Below are 14,510 nucleotides of genomic sequence, written 5' to 3'. Positions count from 1 at the left end.
GGCATGCTGCAGTTCACAGGGTTGCAAAGAGTCAGACATGATTTAGCTGCTGAACAACATTTCTTTTTTTTTTTCATTTATTTTTATTAGTTGGAGGCTAATTACTTAACAATATTGTAATGGTTTTTGTCATACATTGACATGAATCAGCCATGGATTTACATGTGTTCCCCATCCCGATCCCCCCTCCCATCTCCCTCTCTACCCAATCCCTCTGGGTCTTCGCAGTGCACCAGGCCCGAGCACTTGTCTCATGCATCCAACCTGGGCTGGTGATCTGTTTCACCCTAGATAATATATATGTTTTGATGCTGTTCTCTCAACATTTCTTAAACATCTCTCACATTTCCCCACCCCACCCCCAGGCCCTAGTAAACATTATGTCACTGTCTGCTTTCATAGTTTGGGGTTTTAAAAAATTATTTTATTTTTGACTGTATTGGATCGTCATTGCTGAGCACAGGCTTTCTCTAGTTGCAATGAGTGGGGGCTACTCTTCCTGTGGTGTGTGAGATTCTCATTGTGGTGGCTTCTTTTGTTGGGAAGCACAGGTTCTAGAGCATTTGGGCTCAGTAGTTATGGCACACGGGTTTGGTTGCCCTGCAGCATGTGAGATCTTCCCAAACCAGGGATCAAACTAGTTCCATGCTTTGGCAGGTGGATTCTTAACCACTGGACCACTAGGGAAGCCCAAGAAGTTATTCTTTAGAACAAAACTATCTCTCTGCCTCTTTGTTCTTTGAAAATCAGAGCCAGTGCATACAGGTGAAACTCAGTGGACAAAAAGCCCAAGAACACTTACAGAAGGGGAACAGAGAGGGGTGAACAATGGGTTTGGAAAGAAACAATGGTTGGTGATGATTCAGCTAACTATGATCACATCATCAGTTGGTGACAATTACTTTAAACACACACACACACACATTTATCTATTTATTTGATTGTGTGGGTCTCAGTTGCGTCACTCTGGATCCCTGATCCTCACTGTGGCATGTGGGATCTAGTTCCCTGACCAGGGACCAAACCATGGGCCCTGCATTGGGAGCAGAGAGTCTTAGCCATTGGACCACCAGGGAAGTCCTGGTGACTGTTACGTTTAAGGTCTTCAGCAATAAACTTTTGTGAGCATGAAAACAGTACATTCACTCACCAACTGAAGATGAGCCGTATCCAGATCAGAGTGTTAGGGCACAGCTTTCCCTCGTACTGCAAAACCTGTCTCATTCCATGTACTCTTTCTGGTTGTGTATTTCTTGGCCTTTCTAAGTTTTAAGAGAAGTTTGGTTTGCTTACTTATAGCAAGCTCTGTACTAAGTGCACTAAATAGGAACGCCCACCAAAAGAAAATAACATGCTAAACAGTTAAAAAACAACAACACTTCTTTGAAAAACGTTAGTCAGTTTCCCGTTTCTTTTCTTTTTTTGACTGTGCCGCTTGACTTGCAGGATCTTAGTTCCCCAACCAGGGATCAAAACTGTGCCCCTGCAAGGGAAGTGCATGTCCGAACCACTGGACCACTAGGGAATTCCTCCCCATTTCTAATTTTATGCTTTCCAGTTTTGAGATATTGGCATATAATACTATATTAGTTTAAGGTATACAACATTATGATTTGATCCATACATACATATATATATATATATATATATATATATAGTGAAATGATTATGACAATAAATAAGTTTAGTTATCACCTCACATAGTTACTTTCTTTTCTGGATGAGAACTTTTAAGACTGACTCTCTTAGCAACTTGCAAATATAGAATACAGTATTGCTAACTATGGTCACCACGTTGTACTTTAGTTACATTCCCAAAACTTATAACTGAAGGTGTGTACCTTTTGACTACTGTCAAATGACAAAACTAAGACGATTTAGTAACGAGTTCAATGTTCCTAATTCAAGAAAAAGCAATCCATGGGTTGGGGGAGTACAGGACCTCATAAGCTGCGGAGCACCATCTCGAAGGATTTTGAGTGACAGTGAATATTATAAGAGCTGTTATTAATACAAGCAGCAACTTGGAAACAGGACCTGACTGGCTAGAAGGTGAGAATTTCCTTATAAAGTTATCAGGTCCTGTTTTCAAGGATAAGCTAAACTAGTTAAAGCTGAGCTAGAGGATTGGAATTGGTATATGTTAGGTTTTCTTGGTGGGTATTTCCCATAAATACCTGACTGACTTTATGTTTAGATTTGTGATTTACGCTGGGCCACTGGAGTTGTCTCTATTTTGTGGGTCCTAATATATGAATTAACTTAATTACCCCCTTACCCACCCCATTTATTTCACAGTTATTTCACGGAATGGTATAGTTTGAAAAGAGTCTTACTATGGCCTATAGATTCAGGACTTAAATAATGAGTCCTTCAAGGTTTGCTACAGAATTTTTGAGCCATAAAGGACCCTTCAAGGTGACCTTATACATGTTCCTCATTTTAGAATGGAAGAAACTGTGTCTCAGAGAGTCAAATGTGCTCATCTACCTGCAGGCAAAGCTGGGCGCAGAAGTTAAGTCTCTAGTTTCCAAGTTCATGCTTTTTACTAGCAACTTAGGACAAATCTGATCCATTTTTGCTCTTAAGTTTGAAGACAATCCAGGACTCAGAAGCTGGAATTGTCTGATAACTTTGGGAATGTGGGTTTTGGGAATAGTTCCCAAACAGATCTTATACTCCAATCTACAAAAAAGTCTACATCAAACAAGAAATTTGACATATATATTTTTTAAACTAGGAGAAAGCCTATTTTATTTACTCCAGATGTATCATGAAATAGATTTAGGATTATAAAAGATGTGGAAGCTATCAGAGGCAAGATATATGGATGCAAATATACAAAAGTATAAAAAGACTTTTAAACTAAGATATGTTAATAAAGTAATCAAAAATGAAGTGAGAGCACAGAGAACTATAAGATGTGAATGCTAAGATGTTGTTCAGTTGCTCAGTCATGTCCGACTCTTAGTGACCCCATGGACTGGAGCATACCAGGCTTCCCTGTCCTTCACCATGTTGGAATTTGCTCAAACTTATGTCCATTGAGTCGGTGATGCCATCCAACCATCTCATCCTCTGTCATCCCCTTCTCCTCCTGCCTTCACTCTTTCCCAGCATCAGGGGCTTTTCTAATGAGTCAGCTCTTCACAACAGGTGGCCAAAGTATTGGAGTTTCAGTTTTAGCATCATTTCAATGAATATTCAGGGTTGATTTCCTTTAGGATTGACTGGTTTGATCTCCTTGCAGTCCAAGGGACTCTCAAGAATCATCTCCAATACCACAGTTCAAAAGCACCAATTCTTTGGCACTCAGACTGCTTTATGGTCCAACCGTCACGTCCATATATGAATACTGGAAAAACCAAAACTTTGACTATATGGACCTGTGTTGGCAAAGTAATGTTTCTGCTTTTTAATATGCTGTCTAAGTTTGACATAGGTTTTCTTCCAAGGAGCAAGCGTCTTTTAATTTCATGGCTACAGTCAACAGTTGCAGTGATTTTGGAGCCCAAGAAAATAAAGTCTGTCACTGTTTCCATTGTTTCCCCATCTATTTGCCATGATGGGACTGGATGCCATGATCTTAGTATTTTAAATGTTGAGTTTTAAACTGGCTTTTTCACTTTCCTCTTTCACTTTCATCAAGAGGCTCTTTAGTTCCTCTTTGCTTTCTGCCATAAGGGTGGTGTCATCTGCATATCTGAGGTTGTTGATATTTCTCCTGGCAACCTTGATTCCAGCTTGTGCTTCATCCAGCCTGGCATGTCTCATGATGTACTCTGCATATAAGTTAAACGAACAAGGTGACATTATATAGCCTTGACATACTCCTTTCCTAGTTTGAAACCAGTCTGTTCTTCCATGTCTGGTTCTAACTTGCTTCTTGACCTGCATACAGATTTCTCAGGAGGCAGGTAAGGTGGTCTGGTATTCCCATCTCTCTCAAAATTTTCCAATTTGTTGTGATCCACACAGTCAGAGGCTTTAGCATAGTCAATGAAGCAGATGTTTTCCTGGAATTCTCTTGCCTTTTCTATGATTCAACGGATGTTGGCAATTTAAGCACTAAGATAGCTATCAAAATATTATAAATGGAATTTCTGGTTTCCAGTTCTGCAAGTAAGGAGCTTGGAAGTTGCCACTCTATTATACCTCAGTTCAGTTCTGTTGCTCAGTCATGTCTGACTCTTTGTGACCCCATGGACTGCAGCACGACAGGCTTCCCTGTCCATCACCAACTCCTGGAGCTTACTCAAACTCATGTCCATTGAGTCAGTGATGCCATCCAACTATCTCATCCTCCCACTTTCAACCTTTCCCAGCATCAGGGTCTTTTCCAATGAGTCAGTTCTTCGCATCAGGTGGCCAAAATACTGGAGCTTCAGTTTCAGCATCAGTCTTTCCAATGAATATTCAGTTCTGATTTCCTTTAGGATTGTTTGGTTGGATCTCCCTGCTGTCCAAGGGACTCTCAAGAGTCTTCTCCAATACCACAGTTCAAAAGCATCGATTCTTCTGCACTCAGTCCAACTCTCACATCCATACATAACTACTGGAAAAACCATAGTTTTGACTAGACGGGCCTTTGTTGGCAAAGTAATGTCTCTGCTTTTTAATATGCTGTCTAGGTGGGTCATAGCTTTTCTTCCAAGGAGCAAGCATCTTTTAATTTCATGTCTGCAGTCACCATCTGCAGTGATTCTGGAGCCCCCCAAAATAAAGTCTCTCACTATTTCCATTGTTTCCCCTTGTATTTGCCATGAAGTGATGGGGCCAGATGCTATGATCTTAGTTTTCTGAATGTTAACAAGCAAAAAGCTGAAGGGGCTGAGAAATCAACACCTCTTTCTGAATCCACACGAGAGGAGAGGGCACCAAGGCAAACCACTGCCTCCTAGTTTGACAGATGGGAAATGATGAGGCGTGGTTTCCCAGAGCAGAGACTCAGGAGGAGAAGCGGCCAGTGGGCACCAGGGCCTGAGCAGGGAAACCTGAACCACAACTGATTCTGAGAATTTGAGACTCCAGGGAAATCCAGTCACAGGGTGGGGGTGGGGGACCCATAGCATCATGAGATTTACCTTTAGGAGCAAGACAAAGTTCCCATAGCAAATATCAAAGAAAAGTCTCCTCAGGCTTCACGCAGGAAAAGGAACCACTTTGAAATAGCCAGAACACTTGTTTTTTTTTTTTTTTAATTTTATTTAACTTGTATATTTGGCTGTATCAGGTTTTGTTGTGCCATGTGGCACCTTCATTGTGTCATACAGGACCTTTCAGTTGCAGCCCATGCTTCTCCAGTTTTGGCTTAGTTGTTCTGCAGCATGTGGGATCTTAGTTCCCCAACCAGTGATTGAACATGTGTCCCCTGCATTGCAAGGTGGATTCTTAACCACTGGACTACCAGGGAAGTCCCCAGAACACTGTTTTTTAACAAGGCCTACCCTCAGGACAAGCTATTTAACCAGAGCCTACCCCACTGGTATATCATCAGAGCCTAAGTGACTTGGAGAAGGGAAATAGGCAACTCCAACCCATTCCAGCCATCCTGCGAGAGGTGGGAGAAAAAACTGAGAAACACTTTTGAAGTTCAAAACACGTGAAGTTCTCAATCCAGAGGCACAGGCTTACTAAAAGACTGAGACCTAATCACAGGGCTATAGATGGCTTCCCCTTCCCCACACCTCACCATCACTGTTCTACAGGTACCTGGGACATCATGACTGGCTATCAGAAAAAAATTACACAGAGTATCAAGAGGCAAAAAAATTTGAAGACACAAGGCCAGCAACAGAACCAGGCATGATAGAGATGTTGGAGTTATCAGACTGGGGGAATGTAAAACAATTATGATTCGTGTGGTAAGGGCTCTAGAATTCCTTGGTAGTAGTCTAGTGGTTAAGATTCTGCCTTCCAATGCAGGGGACACCAGTTCAATCTGGGTCAGGGAACTAAGGTTCTACATGCTGGGGTGTGTGGCCAAAAATTAAAAAAAAAAAAAAATATATATATATATATATATATGTGGTAAGGGCTCTAATGGATAAAGTAGATAGCATGCAAGAACAGATGGACAGTCTAAGCAGAGAGATCAAAATTCTAAGAAAGAACACCCAGAATGCTAAAGAACACTTCAATAAAAATGAAGACAGACTTTGATGAGCTTATTAGTAGACTGGACATAGCTGAGGAGAGAGTTAGAGGCTATCACAATAGAATCTAAAACTGAAAAGCAAAGATAGCAAAGCTGAAAAACCAGAGTAGATTATACTGGATTGGCCAAAAATTTCATTCTGGTTTTTCCATTACATCGTATGGAAAAATACCCAAACAAACTTTTAGCTAACCCTGTACAAGGACTGTGGGTCAAGTGCAAGAGGTGTTGCATACACATACTGAGAATGCTGGAAGGAGAAGAAATACAGAAAGGAACAGAATAAATATCTGGAACAATAAGGACTTGGAATTTCCCTAAAATAATGTCAGACACCAAAACACAGATAACAAAAATCTCAGCGGACACCAAGCAGGATAAATGTCTGAAAACTACACCACTGCATATCATTTTCAAAGCTCAGAAAATCAAGGAAAAAATTCTGAAAGAAGCCAGGGGTGGGTAAAAAAAAAACTCCAACTTACATGTAGAAGAACAAGGTTAAGACATATCCAGGTACTTCCCTGGTGGTCCAGCGTCTAAGACTCTGCTCTCCTAATGCAGGGGGCCCAGGTTCAATCCCTGGTTGGGGAGCTAGATCCCACACACAGAAACTAAGATCCACTATAGCTAAATAAATATTTTTTAAAAAAGATTTACATACAACTTATCCTCATAAACCATGCAAGCAAGAAGAGAATGTAGTGAAATATTTAAAGTGCTGAGAGAAAAACTCACCAACCTAAAGTTCTGTATCGTGGGAAATAATTCTTCAAAAAACCTTCTCAGACGAACAAAAATTGAGGGAATTTGTTGCCAGTAGACCTCCTTTGCAAAAAAATGTTAAAAAAGAACTTCTTTAGAGAGAAAGAAAATAATATAGGTTAGAAACTTGGGTCTACCTTTAGAAAGGAAGAGCATATTTTAAAAAAGGAGTAAATGAAGGCAAAATAAGAACTTACTTTTCTTTATTAATCTAACAGATACAGTTTATTAAAAATAATAATACCAACAATGTATTTGATTATACATGCTTCTTTACATATTGTACATTACATATACACTTATGTATAATTAGGGCTTCCCTCATAGCTCAGTCGGTAAAGAATCTGCCTGCAATGCAGGAGACCTGGGTTCGATTCCTGGGTTGGGGAAGATCCCCTGGAGAAGGAAATCCACTCCAGGATCCTTGCCTGGAAAATCCCATGGACAGAGGATCCTGGCAGGCTACAGTCCACGGGGTCGCAAGAGTCGGACACAACTCATAGACTAAACCACCAAACTACCACATGTATAATTATATGTAGTGAAATTAATGATATCAATGACACGAGAAGGAGAAAGGAATTAGTTTACTTTATTATTATTAATAGGAGGTATTCACACTACCTATGAAGTGATATAGAGTTATGTGAAAGTGGACTTGGATTAGTTGTAAATGTATATTGTGAACCCTAGGGCAGCTGCTAAAAAGAGTTTAAAAAAAAAAGAAGTATAACTGATATGCTAAGAAAGGAGAGAAAATGAAATTAAAAATGCTCCACTAAAACCACAAAAGGCAGAGAAGGTGTGGAAGACAAGAAGTAAAGAACAGAAGCAACAGATTGGAAACAGTAACAAATAGGGTAAATAGTAATCCAACCATATCAGATAATTACTTGGAATGTCAAAGCTCCAAATGCACCAACCAACTCAAAGAGACTGTTGGAGTGCATCAAAGAACACAGTCCAACTGTATGTTGTCTACAAGAGACTCACCTTAAGTACACACACAAATATAGATTAAAAGTAAATGAATGGAGAAAACATATCATGCTAACACTAATCAAAAGAAAGCAGGAGTTCTATCAATTTCCAACTGAGCAGACTTCAAAGTAAGTTAAGTTATCAGGAATAAAAAAAGATATTATGTAATGATAAAGGGGCCAGGTCTAGAAAATATAACCAGTAATATGCAAGCACCATTGAAATTTTGGACTGAAAACATTGCTGGGGTGCGGGGGTACTTTCCTGCTCACTGTAGCATATTTAGTAGCATCCCTGGCCTTTAACAGCTAAGCCAGTAGTATCGCCCCCATCCAACCTGTGACAATAAAAAAATTGCTGTTGAAGAATTTCACTGGCCATCTGGTGGTTCAGACTCCACTCTCCCAATGCAGGGTGCACAAGTTCGATCCCTGATTGGGGAAATAAGATCCCACATGACACGCAGAATATGTGTGAAAACACAACATTTCAGACTGGAATGTTTTCCAATACCACCACCCAACTCTTCAATTTTCAGTAGACCCTGACTGGAGGTCCCACCAACTTAACATAATTCTGACACCATCTACCTGGAAATAACATCAGATGCCACAGGTTAAGGGCTCAGTCCCACAAGACTGCCTCCACTTCAGATGCCAATTGCAAGTCCACATTGTCACTTGTACTTCTGACCAACTGGTTATAAATTGGGGTTCCCATGATCCCCTCCGCTGGACAGATAATTTGCTAGAATAGCTCACAAAGTTCAGAGACACATTTATGTATATTTACCAGTTTATTATAAAGGATATTGTAAAGATACAGATGTACAGCTGGATGAAGAGGTACAGACAGCAAGGTCTAGAAGAGTCCTGAGCACAGGAGCTTCTGTCCCCACGGAACTGGGGTACGCCACCCTTCCAGCACACAGATATGTTCACCAACCCAGAAACTCATCAAATCTTGTTCAAGAATTTTTATAGAGCTTAATCTCCAGCCCCACCCACTTCCCCAAAGATCAGTGGTTGTTGTTCAGTCACTAAGTCATGTCCAGCTCTTTGCGACTCCATGGACTGCAGCACACCAGGATCCCCTGTCCTTCACTATCTTCCAGAGTTTGCTCAAGTTCATGTACGTTGAGCCAGTGATGCTATCTAACCATCTCATCCTCTGCTGCCCCCTTCTCTTTTGCCTTTAATCTTTCCCAGCACCAGGGTCTTTTCCAACGAGTTGGCTCTTCACATCAGGTGGCCAAGGTATTGGAACTTCAGCTTCCGTATTAGTCCTTCCAGTGAATATTCAGGGTTGATTTCCTTTAGGATTGACTGGTTTGATCTCCTTGCTGTTCAAGGGACTCTCAGGAATCTTCTTTCTCCAGTACCATAGTTCGAAAGCATCAATTCTTCAGTGCTCAGCCTTCTTTATGGTCCAAGTCTCACATCCATACATGACTACAGGAAAAAGCATAGCTTTGACTATATAGATCTTTGTTGGCAAAGTGATGTCTCTTCTTTTTAATACACTGTCTAGGTTTGCCATAGTTTTCCTTCCAAGGAGCAAGTGTCTTTTAATTTCATGGCTGCAGTCGCCATCCACAGTGATTTTGCAGCCCAAGAAAATACAATCTGGAGGAGGAAATGGTGAACCACTCCAGTACTCTTGCATTGAGAACCCCATGGGCAGTTTGAAAAGGCAAAAAGATCAGCTGAAAATCCCAACTCTAATCATTTGATCTTTCTGGTGACCAGGCTCCATCTAGGGACCCCACCCTAAGACCCCTAATTAGCTCAGGTGCTCTCAAAAGGGGCTCCTAGGGATAACAAAAGACACCCTGATCATTCATGAAATTCCAAAGGTTTTAAGTTCTCTGTGCCATGAACCTGGGGATAAAGGCCAAATGTATTTATTATACTACACAGACTTTCACCAGCAGATATCATTGAGAGGCCTCAGCAATATGGCATCACATTGAGCGTTTGCTTCCAGGCTGACAGTACAAATCAAGTCGACTTTCCCCACTCTCTTGAGAAGTGCCGGCAGGATCAAGAAGGCAATAAATGGGACTGAGCCTCCTTCCAAGGGCCATAATAAACACATTTATAAAATTTCTAATTGCATGTGGTGCTATGCTGGGCTCAATGATTCACAGAGATAATTAGCTAAGCCTTGTCTCTTCTCTTTAACAATTTACAGTCCAAGGCAGACAGGCTGACGCTCAATCACATTTACAGACAAATTGGACAGACAATGGAATACAAACACTGTCAACTCATAAATGAACAAGATAAACATGCAGGGATGGAGATATTCAGATGGTTGAGATAGGATCAGTTCAGTTCAGTTCAGTTGCTCATTTGTGTACAACTCTTTGTGAGATAAGGATAGTCATCTTGAAAAACTCCAGTTGTAGACTTAGTACTTTTTTCTCTTCGATGCCATATTCGTTGACAATCATGTAAGGGTATATAGGGCTTCCTGAGTGGTCCAGTGATTGGGAATCCATCTGCCAATGCAGGAGACACGGGTTCGATCCCAGCTCTGGTAGGCTCCCACATGCTGAATGGCAGCTAAGCCCATAAGCCACAACTACTGAGCCCTTGTACCTGGACCCTGAGCTCCACAATGGGCAGGGGCTCCGCAATGAGAGGTCCATACACTGCAACAGAGTGGCCCCCGCTCACCGCAACTGGGGACCTTACACAGCAGCAAAGACCCAGCTCAGCCAAAAATAAATAAATAAATCTTAAACATAATAATATGTAAGTGCCTCATAATTGTTCCCTAAAATGTCAATCTTCTGTCCATCCTTATTCTAAAACCTTTACATTTTCTGGGGTCATGATGCTTGTAGCATTAATAATTTTGTGTAGCTCATGTTAAATGGTATTCCCTAACACACAACTGTCTTTAAATAGTGTTTTCTTTTCATCACTGGTGGTGATGAAAAGATATCCCAAATAGCTCTTTTGATCTTATATTGAAGATGTTTCATTTCAACTAGCTCAATTCTTTTTGACTCTTATCTCTTCTAATTCAAGGTAACTCTTGATTTAGAACGGCCTCTTTTATTCAAATAGTCATTTCATCATTTGACACTTGAAAAAAAATTCCCTGGTGAAGCAAGATGAATCCCACGTGAAGTTAAAAACAAGGCGAAAGGGTAGATTTAAAAGAGGAATGTTATATTATTTGAGATACAGCATCTTGTCCAATGAGCCACAATGAAGAAATATGTGCATGACCAAAGCACTAAACAGTTGCCTATGACATTCAATTATAATCTACAGTATTTCCTGTACAGGGAAGTACAGACTTCCCTAGTGGCTCAGAAAGTAAAGAATCTGCCTGCAGTGCAGGAGACTTGGGTTTGATCCCTGGGTTGGAAGATCCCCTGGAGAGGGAAATGGCAATCCATTCCAGTATTCTTGCCTGGAAAACCCCATGGACTAATTACATGGACCCCATGTAGCCTGGAGGGTTGGACACAACCTAGCAACTGAACAACAACCCTAATCAGTTCAGGTCAGTTCAGTTAGTCATGTCCGACTCTTTCTGACCCCATGGACTGCAGCACGCCAGGCTTCCTTGTCCATCACCAACTCCTGGAGCTTGCTCAAATTCATGTCCATTTTGTCAGTGATGCCATCCAACCATCTCATCCTCTGTCATCCCCTTCTCCTCCTGCCTTCTATCTTTCCCAGCATCAGGGTCTTTTCCAAAGAGTCAGTTCTTCGTATCAGGTGGCCAAAATATAGGGGTTTCAACTTTGGCATCAGTCCTTCCAATCAATATTCAGGACTGATTTCCTTTAGGATGGACTGGTTGGATCTCCCTGCTGTCCAAGGGACTCTCAAGAGTCTTCTCCAACACCACAGTTCAAAAGCATCGATTCTTTGGTGCTAAGCTTTCTTTATAGTCCAACTCTCACATACATACATGAATACTGGAAAAACCAAAGCTTTGACTAGACGGACCTTTGTTGGCAAAGTCAAGTCTCTGCTTTTCAATATGCTGTCTAGGTTTGTCATAGCTTTTCTTCCAAGGAACAAGTGTCTTTTAATTTCATGGCTGAAAAAAAAAATTCATGGCTGCAGTTACCATCTGCAGTGATTTTGGAGCCCAAGAAAATAAAGTCTGTCACTGTTCCCATGTTTCCCCATCTATTTGCCATGAAGTGATGGGACCGGATGCTATGATCTTAGTATTCTGAATGTTGAGTTTTAAGCCAAGATTTTCACTCTCCTCTTTCACTTTCATCAAGCGGCTCTTTAGTTCTTCTTCACTTTCTGCCATAAGGGTGGTATCATCTGCATATCTGAGGTTACTGATATTTCTCCCGGGAATCTTGATTCCACCTTGTGCTTCATCCAGTCTGGACTTTCTTATGATGTACTCTGTGTATAAGTAAATAAGCAGGGTGACAACATACAGCCTTTACATACTCCTTTCCCGATTTGGAACCAGTCTGTTATTCCATGTCCAGTTCTAACTGTTGCTTCTTGACCTTCATACAGACTTCTCAGGAGGCAGGTCAGGTGGTCTGGTATTCCCATCTCTTGAAGAATTTTCCACAGTTTGTTGTGATCCACACAGTCAAAGGCTTTGGCATAGTCAATGAAGCAGAAGTAGATGTTTTTCTGGAACTCTTGCTTTTTCGATGATCCAACGGATGTTGGCAATTTGATCTCTGGTTCCTCTGCCTTTTCTAAATTCAGCTTGAACATCTGGAAGTTCATGGTTCATGTACTGTTGAAGCCTGGCTTGGAGAATTTTAAGCATTATTTTGCTAGTGTGTTGAGATGAGTGCAGTTGTGCGATAGTTTGAGCATTCTTTGGCACTGCCTTTCTTTGGGGTTGCAATGAAAACTGACCTTTTCCAGTCCTGTGGCCACTGCTGAGTTTTCCAAATTTTCTGGCATATTGAGTGCAGCACTTTCACAGCATCATCTTTTAGGATTTGAAATAGCTCAACTGGAATTCCATCACCTCCACTAACTTTGTTCGTAGTGATGCTTCCTAAGGCTCACTTGACTTTGCATTCCAGGATATCTGGCTCTAGGTGAGTGATCACACCATCGTGATTATCTGGGTCATGAAGATCTTTTTTGTATAGTCCTTCTGTGTATTCTTGCCAACTCTTCTTAATATCTTCTGCTTCTATTAGGTCCATACCATTTCTGTCCTTTATTGTGCCCATCTTTGCATGAAATGTTCCCTTGGTATCTCTAATTTTCTTGAAGAGATCTCTAGTCTTTCCCATTCTATTGTTTTCTTCTATTTCTTTGCATTGATCACTGAGGAAAGCTTTCTTATCTCTCCTTGCTATTCTTTGGAACTCTGCATTCACATGGGTATATCTTTCCTTTACTCCTTTGCTTTTCGCTTCTCTTCTTTTCACAGCTATTTGTAAGGTCTCCTCAGACAACCATTTTGCCTTTTTGCATTTCTTTTTCTTGGGGATGGTCTTGATCACTGCCTCCTGTACAATGTCACAAACCTCTGTCCGTAGTTCTTCAGGCACTCTATCAGATCTAATCCCTTGAGTCTATTTGTCACTTCTACTGTATAATTGTAAGGGATTTGATTTAGGTCATACCTGAATGGTCTAGTGGTTTTCCCTACTTTCTTCAATTTAAGTCTGAATTTGGAAATAAGGAGTTCATGATCTGAGCAGCAGTCAGCTCCCAGTCTTGTTTTTGCTGACTGTATAGAGCTTCTCCAGCTTTGGCTGAAAAGAATATAATCAATCTGATTTTGGTATTGGCCATCTGTTGATGTCCATGTGTAGAGTCTTCTCTTGTGTTGTTGGAAGAGGGTGTTTGCTATGACCAGTGCATTCTCTTGGCAAAACTCTATTAGCCTTTGCCCTGTTAATATGCTACCCCAAAACAGGGTGCAAGGTAATAATAACTCAACTAAACAGGCTATTCCAGCAAGATTCCTTTAGACTGAGCTTAATTTAGTGTTCTCACACTGGCACCAGGGCACGATTTATTTACCATCATTTCTCACTTCCACATATTGAGGAGCTGATGGTCTAATTTGAGTCATCTGCCCACCACTAAACCAATCACTATGGCTGAGGAGTAGGAGCCCTCCATTGGCTAAGAGTGGGAGTAATCCCATCCAACCACATGACCAAGAATTTCTCACCATATCTAAAGATTGTTAAATAGAAGAATCCTTTTCTGAAAATTTCTCGAGTTTTCTTTTCAACTACGTATGTGGTAGTGACATACAAAGAACAGAGTTCTTGGAATTTTCTCTTGACACTTTTATCTCTGGGTGTGAAATTAAAATCCCACAGTGCAAAGCCGGAAACTCCAAAACATAGATTAAGAGGAAAAAAATGCTTTAATTCACTCTGAAAATTATCTTTGAAACGGCTTCAAATGTCTGAATATTGTATATTTTCTAAGTTAGGCAAAGAGATGCTGTAAAATATGTTAGCAGGTGAATGACATAATCCAACTTTGATTGCTTGATTGATTTGAAATTAGTGACCTCTGTTGTAATCCCAGAGGATAAGATGGTTGGATGGCATCACCGACTCGATGGACATGAGTTTGAGCAAGCTCTGGGAGTTGGTGATGGACAGGGAAGCCTG

Source organism: Odocoileus virginianus, chromosome 12 (assembly GCF_023699985.2).
Source record: "Odocoileus virginianus isolate 20LAN1187 ecotype Illinois chromosome 12, Ovbor_1.2, whole genome shotgun sequence".
Taxonomy (NCBI): Eukaryota; Metazoa; Chordata; class Mammalia; order Artiodactyla; family Cervidae; genus Odocoileus; species Odocoileus virginianus.
This window is presented reverse-complemented; position numbering follows the sequence as displayed.